We start from the raw sequence: 16606 nt of genomic DNA on the forward strand, positions 1-16606 counted from the left end.
CAGGAGTTCATTCCATTCCAGTCGCTCAATGCATCAGCGTGGGCACTTGGGGATGGCCCAATCTGGAAAACTTTATGGAATGTGCACCTTATGCTATAATTGTCTAAAGCATAATATAATAGAGGAACAAATGTTATGCAGCAGGTTTGTGAAAATAACATTCAGTTCCTTCTCACTACGGAGGAAGGCCTTAACTAGGTAAGACTAATGGAACAATTTCTGTTTTGTTCTGGTCTTAAGTCATAACTACATCACTCAAATTCTTTTGATCTCTTTCTGGGTCTTTCCCACATTGTACCTAAGACAACCTCATTCTGAGGTACTGATGATTTGTAGCAGAGCTCTTCACACTATTTTACAGAAGATTCTTAAACTTTGCTCATGCTGTTCTTTAGTGTTTACTTCAAACATTGAAGTTTCTTTAAAGAATTGATAAGGAGGCTTTGCTTCCAAGACACTAACAGGTGATAGGTAGAAAGTTACTAATTAGCACGTCTTGATTCTGAATATAGGATCCAACAGCTTTTTTTGTAGTCTGGGTACTCAGCCCAGTTGCCTCATTATTTTTCTCTTAGGATTTAGTCTGTGGTTGTCTGTCTCCCTGTCTTAAAAACATTTCTTTCGGTAGGGCATGAAAAAGTACTGTAAGACTCCTTGAGTTAGGAAGGTAAGTTCCTGACTGAGGTCCTAGATTAAAACAGAGTCCTTCATTGGGGAGATACCTGGACAACATTATATTTCCCATGCAGCATCATTAAACATCCTCTTTGTGGCCCTAGTTCACGATTTTTTTATTGTTTAACCAGTACATGTTGACAGACTTGTGGGTTGCAGGTCTGTCTGACTGCCAAGTGCACATTATTTCCATCAAGGTACATTCCATTATATTCTCTAGGAGGAAAAGTTTTAAGTGATGCCAAGTGAGAGATTACTAGTTACATTTCTACCTGAATCTGCCATTATTTTAAGGATTAATTTTTTTCCCTCCAGTTAGCAAATTGTTGTTATTCACCTCCGGTTTGGTATACCACATTTTCTGCCTTTCCAAATCTTACAGAATTTTCGAGATCTAATTTCTTTTTTCCAGCTAATATGCACTCCTTGCTGTTTTGAAATTTCATCAACTTTAGAGTTTATTTTTAATTTATTTTGTTCAGAAGAGTAGTTAGTGTCACTTGACAACAACCCTATAATTATCTAGTTTCTTGGATGGTTCTTTGTTTCTTTTTATTTAAATTGTTAATAACCTGCCAGATTAATAATGATTTTCCCTGAGGGCAGAAGCTAGACCTTTTCTTCTATTGGATCCTCAGGATATAGCCAAAAACCTGGGCACAGATTTGGCATTTTATAAATAGTTGTTGCCTATTCTAACTTCAAGTGAAAAAATACCCATCAAGTCATAGTCTTAAAGCATGCAAGGTGATGAAAGCTGGAAGAAGGCAGAGTGGTTTGTGATAAGCAATATCGTATATAAAATGTACAGAGGGGTTAAGAACATGGATTTTAGAGCCATACAGACCCCAGTCCAAATCCTGGCTATGCCACTGGATAATTATGTAACCTGGGTAGGGACTTCCCTGGTGGCGCAGTGGTTGAGAATCTGCCTGCCAATTCAGGGCACACGGGTTTGATCCCTGGTTTGGGACGATCCTACATGCTACGGAGCAACTAAGCCCATGTGCCACAACTACTGAGTGCAAGTGCTACAACTACTGAAGCCCGCGCACTCTGGGGCCTTTGCCCCGCAACAAGAGAAGCCACTGCAATGAGAAACCCATGCACCGCAACGAAGAGTAGACCCTGCTCGCTGCAACTAGAGAAAGCCCGCACGCGGCAACGAAGACCCAACGCAGCAAAAAAAAAAAAATTATGTGACCTGTGTAAATTAATTGACATCTCTAAGCCATTGTCTTCTCATCTGTAAAACGCAGATAATAACATCTATCATATGGAGTTGTTATGAAAACTGAATGAGATAATGCATGAAAGTCTAAGCGTAATATCTAGTTCTTAATAAACACTTAACAAACGGTATATGTCTTAATGTTACTTATCATTAGTAGTATCAATATTAGTACTATTAGTAGTATTAATGTCAATATTGAAAGAGCGATACCTTTGCATTTGCCTCTTATTCTGACAGTTATTATTTATGTGACCTTTGTCAGGTAAGGTCCTTTGAGATGCAGATGACAAGACAGGATGTACAAGAGACTTATTGTGGGAATGATTATGAAGGATAAAGATGGAGGGAATAGGAGAGGGTAGGTGATGTAGGTCTGACAGCTTTAAAAGGAGAGTAGGAATGAAGGAGCATCAGATAGAATCTCTGACTGCAGTTCTGAGTATGGCCAGGTCAATGCCGAGCCTCAGAGCAAAAGTTGGAGGAATTCCACATGGGGCAGGATTGGACTGGCTTCAGTGCCACCGCTGTGCTCAGTCATGGCCTGGGAGCAGCCTGAGTGAAGTGTGGTCTTGGCATGAATGTCAGTGTAGCTCTGAAGATGCAGCAACAGCGTCATCTACACTACGTGCAGAAGATTTTCTTAAAAGGAGACCTGAACAATGTACCTCCATGCCAACCACTTGGTCTTAGACTCATTATTCTGTCTGTTAGAATCTTACTTTGTCATCTGTGACATGAGGAACACAATAAGTATTCCATGGAGATAGTGTAAGATTTCACTTAGATGATCTACGTGGAGTATCTGGAACATAGTCAAGTGCACAGAAAATGTCCATTCCTTTCCTTTCCCCCAGTTGCATCTTCTGTCTTTAACTTCTCATCCCTTAAAGATAGATTCCCAATCTTTTCTGAATACCTCCAGTGTGAAGTTTCCACCTAATAGATAAATATCTTAAAATCTTCACTTTTGCTTTGGTCATCCAATCTTTTGGGCAAACATACTAGAATCAAATTATTCATATAATGGCTCTGGCCTTTATCTAGACAGAAACAGTCTCACCAAAAAAAACAAAAAACAATAAAAAACTATTCATATTTTGGCATTAGGTTTCTCTTTACTTGAGGGAATAAAGATTGCTTCTCTTTGAGATTAAATACTTTATGAGAATGCTATGTTTTGAATGCTTTGTCCTATTCAAATCATTGGGGCACACTCAAGAAATAAAACTATTTAGGTCAGAGAATTTGAGTTGAGGGGAAAGATCACTATCTTGAGTCTATTGGAGTTCTTAGAAAAAAACTCTTTTGAATTCTAGCCCACCAATAGACCACACAAAGGGGCAGAGGTTGAAATAATTACATATCACACAGAGAAATTGAAAAAGAAAACATCAATAATGGGATTACAATTCTACAGAAGAATTTTTTACAAGCTATGGCAAGCAAAGACAGTTTTTAAATGATTCTTCCTATACACAATCTTATAAACATTGCTCTTCAGAGAAACACATTTGGCTTTTGCTTCTGCTTGATTTATAACCTTGTGATAACAAAGGTGTTGTGTAGCCTCAAAACCCTTTCATGGAGAAGCTTTCCCTCTCCCAGCTCCAAACACCACCAGTTTAAATTGGTTATTTTCCAAAAGTTTCACAATGTTGTGTGGTTGCCTTTGGGTGCCTTGACAAATAAACACAAGAAATAGTTTAATATTATTCTCTTGAGAAAGTTTCTCAATAAAGGATCTTTGTTCCATGGCTGACTTAGCAAGGCCAATGTTGACTGTATCAATTCATTCTGGATATTTATTTGAACTGAGTGTTGTTGAGTTCCATTCTATGACATGGAAGATACAGCACTCAGGTTCCTCTGATGGCCTGTTGACGCTCTAAGTGGTCAGATTTCCTGCTAAAGATATTCTAAAGTTCCTTATCACTTACAGAAAAAAGACAGATTATTTGGCCTAAGCTTCTCTTCTATTTAGAAAATAATCTTTTTTTTTAATGTCACTACTTAGTAAACATATTGAAAAATACAATGAACAACATAATAAGCACACATGTATCCAAAACCCAGCCTTGCCAAATCTTAACATTTAGCTATGACTGCATCAAGTCTTTTAAAAAATGACACTAATAATTAGAGCTAGAGTTGTAGGCTTCTGTGATAACTTCCTTCATCCCACTCCCTTTCTGCCCTTCCCAGAAGTAACCCATGTCCTGATTTTCTTTTCCTTTGTCACTGAAAATTTATATCTTATAAATTTTTTTTTGAATTTTATTTTCTTTATTTTTTTATACAGCAGGTTCTTATTGGTCATCAATTTTATACACATCAGTGTATACATGTCAATCCCAATCTCCCAATTCATCCCACCACCACCCCCGCCCCCCGCCGCTTTCCCCCCTTGGTGTCCATACGTTTGTTCTCTACATCTGTGTCTCTAATTCTGCCCTGCAGACTGGCTCATCTGTACCATTTTTCTAGGTTCCACATATATGCATTAATATATGATATTTGTTTTTCTCTTTCTGACTTACTTCACTCTGTATGACAGTCTCTAGATCCATCCACATCTCAACAAATGACCCAATTTCGTTCCTTTTTATGGCTGAGTAATATTCCATTGTATATATGTACCACAACTTCTTTATCCATTCATCTGTCGATGGGCATTTAAGTTGCTTCCATGACCTGACTATTGTAAATAGTGCTGCAATGAACATTGGGGTGCATGTGTCTTTTTGAATTATGGTTTTCTCTGGGTATATGCCCAGTAGTGGGATTGCTGGATGATATGGCAATTCTATTTTTAGTTTTTTAAGGAACCTCCATATTCTTCTCCATACTGGCTGCATAAATTTACATTACCACCAACAGTGCAAGAGGGTTCCCTTTTCTCCACACCCTCTCCAGCATTTGTTGTTTGTAGATTTTCTGATGATGCCCATGCTAACAAATGTGAGGTGATACCTTTTGTAATTTTGATTTGCATTTCTCTAATAATTAGTGATGTTGAGCATCTTTTCATGTGCTTCTTGGCCATCTGTATGTCTTCTTTGGAGAAATGTCTGTTTAGGTCTTCTGCCCATTTTTGGATTGGGTTGTCTGTTTTTGTAATATTGAGCTGCATGAGCTGTTTATATATTTTGGAGATTAATCCTTTGTCTGTTGATTCATTTGCAAATATTTTCTCCCATTCTGAGGGTTGTCTTTTCATCGTGTTTATGGTTTCCTTTGCTGTGCAAAAGCTTTGAAGTTTCATTGGGTCACATTTGTTTATTTTTGTTTTTATTTCCATTACTCTAGGAGGTGGATCAAAAAAGATCTTGCTGTGATTAATGTCAAAGAGTGTTCTTCCTATGGTTTCCTTTGAGAGTTTTATAGTGTCCGGTCTTACATTTAGGTTTCGAATACATTTTTAGTTTATTTTTCTGTATGATGTTAGAGAGTGTTCTAATTTCATTCTTTTACATGTAGCTGTCCAGTTTTCCCAGCACTACTTATTGAAGAGACTGTCTTTTCTCCATTGTATATCCTTGCCTCCTTTGTCATAGATTAGCTGATCATAGGTGCATGGGTTTATCTCCGGGCTTTCTATCTTGTTCCATTGATCTATATTTCTATTTTGGTGCCAGTACCATATTGTCTTGATTACTGTAGCTTTGTTGTATAGTATGAAGTCAGAGAGTCTGATTCCTCCAGCTCCGCTTTTTTCCCCCAAGACTGCTTTGGCTATTCAGGGTCTTTTGTGTCTCCACACAAATTTTAAGACATTTTGTTCTAGTTCTGTAAAAAATGCCATTGGTAACTTTATACAGATTGCACTGAATCTGTAGATTGCTTTGGGTAATATAGTCATTTTCACAATATTGATTCTTCCAATGCAAGAACATGGTATATCTCTCCATCTGTTGGTATCATCTTTAATTTCTTTCATCAGTGTCTTATAGTTTTCTTCATACAAGTCTTTCATCTCCCTAGGTAGGTTTATTCCTAAGTATTTTATTCTTTTTGTTGCAATGGTAAATGGGAGTGTTTCCTTAATTCTTCTTTAAGAATTTTCATCATTAGTATATAGGAATGTAAGAGATTTCTGTGCATTAATTTTGTATCCTGCAACTTTATCAAATTCATTGATTAGCTCTAGTAGTTTTCTGGTGGCATCTTTAGGATTCTCTATGTAGAGTATCACGTCATCTGCAAACGGTGACAGTTTTTCTTCTTCTTTTCCAATTTGTATTCCATTTATTTATTTTTCTTTTCTGATTGCGGTGGCTAGGACTTCCAAAAGTTTGTTGAATAATAGTGGTGAGAATGGACATCCTTGTCTTGTTCCTGATCTTAGAGGAAATGCTTTCAGATTTTCACCATTGAGAATGATGTTTGCTGTGGGTTTGTCGTATATGCGCTTTATGATGTTGAGGTAGGTTCCCCCTATGTCCACTTTCTGGAGAGTTTTTATCATAAATGGGTGTTGAATTTTGTCAAAAGCTTTTTCTGCATCTATTGAGATGATCATATGGTTTTTATTCTTCAATTTGTTAATATGGTGTATCACATTGATTGATTTGCGTATATTGAAGAATCCTTGCATCCCTGGGATAAATCCCACTTGATCATGGTGTATGATCCTTTTAATGTGTTGTTGGATTCTGTTTGCTAGTATTTTGTTGAGGATTTTTGCATCTATATTCACAGTGATATTGGTCTGTAATTTTCTTTTTTTGTAGTATCTTTGTCTAGTTTTGGTATCAGGTTGATGGTGGCTTCATAGAATGAATTTTGGAGTGTTCCTTCCTCCTCAATTTTTTGGAAGAGTTTGAGAAGAATGGGTGTTAGCTCTTCTCTAAATGTTTGATAGAATTCACCTGTGAAGCCGTCTGGTCCTGGACTTTTGTTTGTTGGAAGATTTTTAATCACAGTTTCAATTTCATTACTTGTGTTTGGCCTGTTCATATTTTCTATTTCTTCCTGGTTCAGTCTTGGAAGGTTATACTTTTCTAAGAATTTGTCCATTTCTTCCAGGTTTTCCATTTCATTGGCATAGAGTTGCTTGTAGTAGTCTCTTAGGATGCTTTGTATTTCTGCGGTGTCTGTTGTAACTTCTCCTATTTCATTTTTAACTTTATTGAGATGAGTCTGGCTAATGGTTTATCAATTTTGTTTATCTTCTCAAAGAACCAGCTTTTAGTTTTATTGATTTTTTCTACTGTTTTCTTTGCTTCTATTTCATTTATTTCTGTTCTGATCTTTATGATTTCTTTCCTTCTGCTAACTTTGGGTTTTGTTTGTTCTCCTTTCCCTAGTTCCTTTAGGTGTAAGGTTAGATTGTTTATTTGAGATTTTCTTGTTTCTTGAGGTAGGCTTGAATAGCTATAAACTTCCCTCTTAGAACTGCTTTTGCTGCATCCCGTATGTTTTGGATTGTCATATTTTCATCGTCATTTGTCTCTAGGTATTTTTTGATTTCCTCTTTGATTTCTTCAGTGATCTCTTGGTTATTTGGTAACGTATTGTTTAGCCACCATGTGTTTGTGTTTTTTACGTTTTTTTCCCTGTAATTCATTTGTAATCTCATAGCGCTGTGGTCAGAAAAGATACTTGATATGATTTCAATTTTCTTAAATTTACTGAGGCTTGACTTGTGACCCAAGCTGTGATCTATCCTGGAGAATGTTCCATGCACACTTGAGAAGAAAGTGTAATCTGCTGTTTTTGGATGTAATGTCCTATAAATATCAATTAAATCTATCTAGTCTATTATGTCATGTAAAGCTTGTGTTTCCTTATTTATTTTCATTTTGGATGATCTGTCCATTGGTGTAAGTGAGGTGTTAAACTCCCCCACTATTATTGTGTCACTGTCAATTTCCTCTTTTATAACTGTTAGCAGTTGCCTTATGTATTGAGGTGCTCCTATGTTGGGTGCATATATATTTATAACTGTTATATCTTCTTCTTGGGTTGATCCCTTGATCATTATGTAGTGTCCTTCCTTGTCTCTTGTAACATTCTTTAAAGTTTATTTTATCTGATATGAGTATTGTTATTCCAGCTTTCTTTTGATTTGCATTTGCATGGAATATCTTTTTCCATCCCCCACTTTCAGTCTGTATGTGTCCCTAAGTCTGAAGTAGGTCTCATGTAGACAGCATATATATGGGTCTTGTTTTTGTATCCATTCAGCAAGCCTGTGTCTTTTGGTTGGAGCATTTAATCCATTCACGTTTAAGGTAATTATCGATATGTATATCCCTATGACCATTTTCTTAACTGTTCTGGGTTTGTTTTTTAGGTCCTTTTCTACTCTTGTGTTTCCTACTTAGAGAAGTTCCTTTAGAATTTGTTGTAGAGCTGGTTTGGTGGTGCTGAATTCTTTTAGCTTTTGCTTGTCTGTAAAGCTTTTGATTTCTCCATCGAATCTGAATGAGATCCTTGCCGGGTAGAGTAATCTTGGCTGTAGGTTCTTCCTTTTCATCACTTTAGGTATGTCATGCCACTCGCTTCTGGCTTGTAGAGTTTCTGCTGAGAAATCAGCTGTTAACCTTATGGGAGTTCCCTTGTATGTTATTTGTCATTTTTCCCTTGCTGTTTTCAATAATTTTTCTTTGTCTTAATTTTTGCCAATTTGATTATTATGTGTCTCGGCATGTTTCTCCTTGGGTTTATCATGTATGGTACTCTCTACACTTCCTGGACTTGGGTGGTTATTTCCTTTCCCATGTTAGGGAAGTTTCTGACTATAATCTCTTCAAATATTTTCTCGGGTCCTTTCTCTCTCTCTTCTCCTTCTGGAACACCTATTATGTGAATGTTGTTGCATTTAATGTTGTCCCAGAGGTCTCTTAGGCTCTTCTCATTTCTTTTCATTCTTCTTTCTTTATTCTGTTCAGCAGCAGTGAATTCCACCATTCTGTCTTCCAGGTCACTTATCCGTTCTGCCTCAGTTATTCTTCTATTGATTCCTTCTGGTGTCGTTTTCATTTCAGTTATTGTATTGTTCATCTCTGTTTGTTTTTTAATTCTTCTAGGTCTTTGTTAACATTTCTTGCATCTTCTCGATCTTTGCCTCCATTCTTTTTCTGGCGTCCTGGGTCATCTTCACTATCATTATTTTGAATTCTTTTTCTGGAGGGTTGCCTATCTCCACTTCATTTAGTTGTTTTTCTGGGGTTTTATCTTTTTCCCTCATCTAGTACATAGCCCTCTGCCTTTTCATCTTGTCTATCTTTCTGTGAATGTGGTTTTTGTTCCACAGGCTGCAGGATTGTAGTTCTTCTTGCTTCTGCTGTCTGCCCTCTGGTGGATGAGACTATCTAAGAGGCTTGTCTATCTTATAATTTTTAAAAACAATTTTTTTATTATAAGAATTTTGTTTAAGCCATCAAACTACCACTCTATTTTATTTTTTATTGAAGTATCATTGATTTATAACATTATATTAGCTTCATGTAAAAACACTCTTCTCAACTTATACAAATGTGGATATTTATCTTCGATCACTCTTATGATCACAAGAGATGGAAAGTATAAGCAAAAAGTACTGACAAAGGTATTCCTAAAATTTCTATCATTCAGAGTCAACTTTTCAACTCATCTCGTCCTGATTTTGATGTGCATCATTCCTGCACATGTGTTTATATTTCTGCTATGTATAAAATATATCCAAAAACAATTCATGGCATTTTCCAGGTTTTAAAAGGTATATAAATATTATATGCTATGTATTCAACTAAAATTTATGTTTGCATGTGGTGTGAGAAATATATTTTTATTTATCTTTCCAAATAAATAATTTTTACATCCTTTCTCCATATGTAGGCTATAATGCATTCTCTCTGCTTTATCAATTTGTTCAAATTGTTGAATTTTATCAGAAGTTTTGTCTTCATGTATTGAGGTGATCATCTGATTTTACGTTTTCTTCTTGGGTCAGTTGTGATAGCTATATTTTTCTAGGATATGGTCCATTTATTCTAAATTTTTGAATTATTAAGTAAGGCCTCACACATGAGGTGATATTTGTGCAAAGGCCTGAAAAACAATATCTGAGGAAAAATTATACAACCAGAGGAAACTGCAAGATCAAAAGTTTTGAGGTGGAAACATGGTTAGTGCTTGAGGAACAGTCAAGACGGAGGTATGGCTGGAGCAGAGTGACAAGGTAGAGAGTTGAAGGGGATGTGCTCAGAGAGTTAACAGGTGCAAATCACATAGGGCTGTATCAGTCACTGTAAGTACTTTAAACATTAATGGGAAGCCATTGGATGGCTAAGCAGAGGGTTGACATGACATAAACTGACTTGCACCTTTTAAGGTTCAGATGTTGAGAGCAAACTGTAGAGCCAAGGGCAGAAAGCAGGAAGGTCTGGTAGGAGGCTATTGAAAGAATCCTGGTGAAAGACAATGGTGGGTTGGATTATAGTCACAGTGGTGAGTGATGTTAGTGAGAAAAATGGAACAATTTTAGCTATAATCTTTCAAATATTAATTCCCCTGCCATTTCTATTTACCATTTTGAATTCCATTTTCCATGTCTCCTAAATTTTTTTTAATGTTTATCTCTCTGTAGTATATTCTCAGCAATTTCTTCAGGTCTATTTTCCAGTTCACTAATTTTTCTTCAGCTTATTGCAGGCTACTATTTATATTATGCATTGCTTTTAATATCAATGACCATATTTTTCATTTATATATTCTTTCTCAGATACATATTTTTACTGGTTTCTTACTCCTATCACATATATGTGATTTCTTTTTTTTTAATGTCTTTAATCATTTTTAAATTACTTATTTCATAGTTTCTATTATCTGAGGTTTTAGGAGGTCTACCTCTTTTTTACTGATCATCTACCTCTCTCTAATGATTGTTCCCTCATAATTATGTGATTTTTCTTTGTGAGCTATTCTTCAGTGGGGTGTTAGCTTGAAAAACATTTTATAATTGTTTTTGATGGTGTGTCTGGCCAGAATAATTTTGCACTCACTTCTTCCTGGAGCTACCAAAAAACACACGTCTGGAATCCCTTTTCTGTTAATTTCTCAGCTTGCAGCTTTCCACGTCACTCATGTAGCATTTATTCAAATTCCAAACTCAAGTGCAACCAGCACTTTGGTAACAAATCATCAGAGAAGACAATTTTGTTTTTATGTCCAGGCTGACAAACAGATTTTATTTGTGAATGTCTGTAACAGCAGATGAATATTTTTAAGCCCTATACTTTATTTTCATAGCCTTTGGATGGCTCTTACTTTGGGGGATAGATATCAACCATCTATCTCCAACACTCCACACCTAATGTCTCATTCATTGTCACCTTAGGTACATAAAAGTCAAGATCTTTGTTAGTCCCAGGGGGTCAGCTCATGAGCTTACTAGTGAAGTTTGCAGAATTTTTGTTTTTTGGTTCCTGTGCATTTTCCTTTCTAGTCAATTCAGCTATGCATTTAAAGGACGTTTGTTGTGTTTTATGGAGATGTCTAATGTAACATATTGATAAAAATGGAAAGTGAACTGTCTGGCCTTTCATAATCTGTTACTAACTTATCTTTCTGGTTTCATCTTCCATTTGTCACCCACAGTAGCTTCGTAAGTTGGCCAAATTGATCAATTTTAACCTTGCTCCTTCTGTTGTCTTCTCCTGGATTTCTTCCCTTGCTAATCTCTTATGTCCATATATTCCTCATATATTATGGCCCTGCTTAAATGTCACTTCTTTCAGGAAGTCTTCCCTCATCTAGCAAAGATAAGTGATATTCTCTCCTATAGTGTCTTATCTTTACTTCTTATGTATTGGCTTCCACATCTATTGTGCCCATTGTTATGCTCTTACTTTCTCTAACTCCACCCCACTCCTAGCATTAAACTGGAAACTTTTGATCCAGGACAAAGTCTGTGGTCAATTCATTTTGTATATATCCCATATGTAGCACTATGCCTTTTAGGGTCTGAGAGCTTATTAAACAAAATTGAATTGAAGCAGAGTTTCAAACAGAAGCTGTAATATTGTAATATGAATGCATTATAGAATGGGATTAGTGTATATCTAGCGAATGCTTAGATTAGATATCTGTAAATTCACTCCAATCTTAAAACCTAATAAAAATAATAATTGTCTAAATGGTTAAACCTATTATTTTTCAGGCACTCTGCTAGTGCTTTACTTATATCATATCTAATTCTCATGACAATTCTGAAAAACAGAAGAGGTTAAGGTAGTTGCTCAAGATCAGAGAGGTAGGAAGAGGCAGAGCTGAGACTTGGATCTAGATCTATCTGGCTTCCAAAGACAACAAAAAGCAAATGTACATAAAAACCAAAATAGAAAATCTGTATGCTTTATTGAAGATAAAGTTGTTTGCTCCATGTGGATGATCGGAAATGGTGGACCAAAGTAGAAGGAGCTGGAATGATGCCACTCATGTGAAGGCTCAGCTCCAGTGTCACCTCCTCCAGAAAGGACTGACTCCACCTCCCTGGTTAGTATCCTCCTACTGGACTTCCACAGTCCTCTCTGTATTTACCTTAATTGTTGCATGTTTATCACTTGATTTTAAAAGTCTGTTTATGGGATTGTCTTTACACTAGGCACTGACTGACTTGTAAACAGGAACTTTATTTTTTTACTCTGTTTTACCATCTTATTCCCATGATAAGGATAAGTCTTATCAAAATTTTTACGTATGATATCCCTGTCTTGGTGATTCACAATGCAAATTAGTAACTAAACATTCTAAGAAGTTATTCAGAAAGATATTTGTTTGGCCTTAACTAAAGTAGCATTTCCCAATCTTACTTGACCACAGAGTCTTTTTTCTCAGAACACTTATTAGAATATTTTGTGAATTGGATGTTCCAGAAAATAAAACTTAGGAAATAGTGTTCTTACATGACTTTCTTGAATGTTCCCTTTCTCCTCATTTTTGGGGTGACAGGTACATAGTGATAGGTGAATAATGGAACTCACTAATTTTATAATATAAAAGGGATTGTCTTCATACCAATTGCTAAAAGAAATCATACTGTGTAGCAAGAGGTAAACTCAAAGTTATTAAAGAAAACTGCTGTCTTGGCAAGAGAACATACTTGTTATTTCTGTTTTTGAGGTAACCACACCTGTTCTAGGGATTTGGGAGGGCAGAATCCCTAAACCCAAATTTGCTCTTTGCTTTGATTTCTCCTTTAGAATGTGATTCTGTTCCTTCAAAAGCATTGGCTTCTTTGTCCACTCTTTCTGTTGAAGCACATAAATCCAAGTGGCAGCTGTAGTATTTAGAAATACAAAATACAGGGGAAGGAGTTCAATAGTTTTCTCAGTGTTAATGGCAGCCAAGGGCTGAGCCCTGTGTGTCGTAAATGATAGGACTGTCCAGAGGAAAAAATCCTTTGTAAGCAGTTTTTATCCCCTTTTAAATTTTTTCGTTTTAAAGAGTGGAATCTTTCAGTAGCAGAAACAGTTACAATCAAACCCCACCTGTTTTTTATATCTCACAGCTCCTCAGGGAAAAAAGAAAATGAAGATGACCTGGGGAAGAAGAGGGGTAGTGATGCCAACTCCCTAGCAGCACTGTTTTCCAGAAGACTTACTATGCAGAGGTGCTTTTCTTTTTATAACCATTTTGGTGTCTCTTGCCCCATGAAATGACTCTTGAAAAGTCCCCTTTTCTGCAGCCATAAATGCCTCTACTATGACCCTCAGGAAAATACTCGTAAAACACACTCATGTGAGGAATTCAATGTTATTTGTCTCATGGGTCCCTGGTACATTATGTACACAGGCACAGGCCTACATTTAATACCAAGACACTTGGAAATAGTGCACCCCAAGATTTTCAGTGCTGAGTGTAATTATAAAACACTTACGGAAGCAGAGTTACAAAGATGTTTTTATCCTCAAAGTTGTTGTTTTTGTTTTATTAACTGTGCATGGTAAGGAGGCAGACTTCTAAATCAAAAACAAAGGCCAATTTAAAAATATTGCTGGTGATATTTTGATGAGGGAATAGTAGCATTATTCAGTATCTATCATGAATCAGCATTCTGTATTTTACTCCATTAAATTCTCACAGCATCCCTATAAGGATAATTGCTATTCTCATTTTACAAATGAGGAAAATACATCTTGGAGTTAAGAGGTCACAGAGCTACAAAATAGTGGAGCCAACCTTTGAAACCAGGTCTGAAAGATCTCCAAGGATGCAATAGGAGGTGTTGGTGGGTGGGGCAGTTTTAGGTCAAATTACCTAGTGAGGTAACATCTGCATAAAGACCTTAAGGGCATAAGCTCAGAGTCTGTGTGCAAAGCCATTACCAAAGGACATGGGAACACTGGGCACGAAATCGTGGGACCCTTAATGCAATCCATCTACCACACCAAACTAGTTGGCAAGGGATGAAGTGGCACAAAAAGAGACTGGGGGTGTAGTCAGGGTCCGGACAACACAGGGCCTTGTGGGCTGTGCTCAGGGGGTCTGTTTTTTTTAAGGCTGAGAAGAAAGTCCTGGTGGTGGCTAGGACTAGCTGATACCAACAGAAGCACAGACCAGTGGACAGAGTTGAGATATATTGTGTCCATTGAATGGATGGAATTGGTGACATTTTAGTTTTGGGGGCTGAAGGACTCAAGGATGATAGTTGGGTCTCTAACTTGAGTAAATGTTGGATAATGGCCCCTTTCCTGAGCTAAAGAAGAACACGGAAAGACAGGGAATTTCAGGGTAGGAATCAAGAGTTCTGTTTAGGGCACTGACTTAGCCATTGTCCTGATAAGAAAAGCAGAAACTACTAGATATTCGACCCAAAGAGGAATTCGTTGCTGGGAAATGGTCACAGAGGTCTGGTTTGCATTGTAACTTTCATGGCCCTAGGCACTATTGCTTTCATGGGCCCCTTCCTCCATACATTTTTTTCCTTCCAATTAAAAAAAATAAAACATTTCTAAGGCCCTAAACTGTTATGGGCCTGAGGCACTGTGCCTGCTGTGACTAATGGGTAAGTCAGCTCTGACAAAGGTGTTGAAAGAATTTGAAAGCAAAGGGGGATGGGACATTACACAAAGGTCAGGGAGCTGCTGCCACCAGTGAGCTAGGGCTCAGAAGCCACACTTAACCACTTGGTGCTGGAAACGCCAACTCCTGCTGCTAAGTAGGAGCCTTCATTTCTCCCTCTAGTGCTGTGGTCACCTGTACTGCTGATATTATCGTCACAGGAACTGCTGAAATCATGGCAGCTGTCACTGAGCAGAAAACACCAGGGTTGCCAATGCCAGAGATACTGCCAGGAGCTCAGTAGTTTTTCGTTTCTTCCCCTTTCTCATCTCCATGTAATACCTTTAATTGGCAGAACCTGACATGAAGTCTGCAGGTTTGGGAGTCTGAGAGTTGTCATTTGCAGGGTTCCAGTCCTAGCAGGTGAACCTAAGAAAGCAAATGTGGGGTTAAAAATCAACCAATAAATATCTGGTACATGCATGTTAAGTTTGAGATGTCTGTGAAACATGCTAATGGAAATGTTGAGTGAGATCACTTTTAAGGCAGTGTAGCGAAAGAAGAGTTGGTCAACCAAGACTAAGAACTAAGATCACCAACGTTTTCATCAGATAAAGGAGGAGAAAATGGCAAAGGAGATTGAGAAGTCAGAAAGGAAAAGCAGACAACTGTGGAAGCTAGAAAGTGTGGATGATCAGCTGTGTTAAATTCTGCTGAAAGGTTGAATAAGACAAAAACATAAAGGTGCCATTGGATTTCACATCATGGATGTCATCGGTAACTTTGACAAAGGCCATTTCAATCAAGTGCTATACATGGAAGCCAAAATGGCTTCATGTTTTCTGATTTATTTTATGAAAAACCCTGTGATGTGTGGATCATGTCTACAGAGTGGTGGAATAAAATTGCCAACTCAGGTTTCTGATAAATCCAGTTTTCTTTCTACTATCTTAAAAATTCTTAAAATAATCACTGTCCTTCCTTCACAAGCAATGACATTGAAAAATAAAAGGTTCCAATCCTTTCTTGCAGAACTTCTGGCCACTTGAAACTTGGTCCACATTGAATTGCAAATTAAAAAAATATACTTAGATACAAAATTCCACAGCCTCTAGGATTTCTCATCGAGAGGCATTTTGAGTGTGTACAGATGGAAAGCAGGAGTGGGTATGGTCTTCTCATTACCACCTCCCCCAACACTTATTTTATCATCCTTCCCTTAAAGAGCAGGGAATATTTTGTGTTCTGATCCCTTTATTTTAAGGCAACAGCAGGGAACTTTAGATCATATCTGTCAGCTAGAAATTCCAAGGAAGCTGTCTGCATGCTAGTCAGGCTCAGAAGATGAAAGGTCAAGTAATAACTGGTGAGGTGATAGGAACTGCAAAAGAGGAAAATGAAAATCTATTGAAAAATGGGGAGTTACTGTGGAAGGCTAAGTAGCTAAGAAGGGCCCTAAGGGAATATTCCCAGCTGTTTCCAAAAGTCCATGGAATCACAGCCTGGAATGAGTGGCACCCACAGAAATATTAAGACAGAGAGGAAGATTCCAGGAAGAATGACGCTTGATCATCTCTGAGGCTTTAAATCATCTGGAGAAAACCAGGTACATTCCTTCTGCCAGTTCCTAAATTTGTCTCTTGCTTGGATTGTTGCAACAGCCTCCTAATTGGTCTCCCCACCTTTGATATAGCTCCCCAGGGTGACTCT

This window comes from Eschrichtius robustus, chromosome 3 (genome assembly GCF_028021215.1).
Source record: "Eschrichtius robustus isolate mEscRob2 chromosome 3, mEscRob2.pri, whole genome shotgun sequence".
NCBI classification, from domain to species: domain Eukaryota; kingdom Metazoa; phylum Chordata; class Mammalia; order Artiodactyla; family Eschrichtiidae; genus Eschrichtius; species Eschrichtius robustus.